At 40.1% G+C, this 812-nt stretch overlaps 1 non-coding gene across 1 annotated transcript; it reads left to right on the plus strand.

Annotated features, from left to right (window-relative positions):
* Positions 1-296: 296 nt before the first annotated feature.
* Positions 297-368, plus strand: Trnap-ugg. The gene has a single exon. It is a non-coding gene; the product is annotated as a tRNA-Pro (tRNA).
* Positions 369-812: the final 444 nt, after the last annotated feature.

Here is an 812-nt window from a genome sequence, read left to right on the forward strand (position 1 = left end):
TCCAACAAAGCCCTGGAAGCTCAGGATAGGAGAAAGCCAGCCGTTCTGAGAACGAACACTATCCGTCCAGGATAAAATCCGCCCCGTGTGGGGAATCGAACCCGCGGCCTAGCGTTTACAAGGCAGACGCGCTACCAACTAAGCTAACTAGACTGGCTATCTAGGTATCTAGAATCATTGATAAGGTACTGATTACGAAATCTTATCTTCAGGCTATTTTAAAGTCAGCCATGCCATTCCTAATATTGTTTATTCAATGGTTCATATAGATCTGGTTTACTTCTAGTAAATATCGTGGCCCGTTGGTCTAGGGGTATGATTCCTGCTTTGGGTGCAGGAGGTCCCGGGTTCAAATCCCGGACGGGCCCAATTTTTTTCGTATGAGGTTTTTATTTTTTTCCTCTTGATATTTTTCAACCGTGACATCAGAAGGACACTACAAACCAGGCTAATTAGGTTGGCAGCACTAACTCTGTTGGTGGATTTCACCAATGACTTAACGACAAATTAATTAATTAATGGGAGAATTTTTAATTTTCAAAAAGGAGTTTTTAATGAGTTTTCAAAAACTCCTTTTTGGATAGTTAAAAAGTCCTTTTTGGACGATTAAAAATCCTCCCATTAGTGAAATCTCTCATTAATGGTGGATTTCACCAACCTTCTTTTCAGCCTCAAACAGCCCAAACACCCCTGTTAAGCCAATACAAATTAAATGTAACTTAACTGGTTGTTAGCTTAACAGGAGTTCTAATGACTGAATAAATATTGGTGAAATCCACCATAGTTCTTTTCCCTCTATGTGCTCCCTCATC

Source organism: Diaphorina citri, unplaced genomic scaffold, assembly GCF_000475195.1.
Source record: "Diaphorina citri unplaced genomic scaffold, Diaci psyllid genome assembly version 1.1 scaffold23534, whole genome shotgun sequence".
NCBI lineage: Eukaryota > Metazoa > Arthropoda > Insecta > Hemiptera > Psyllidae > Diaphorina > Diaphorina citri.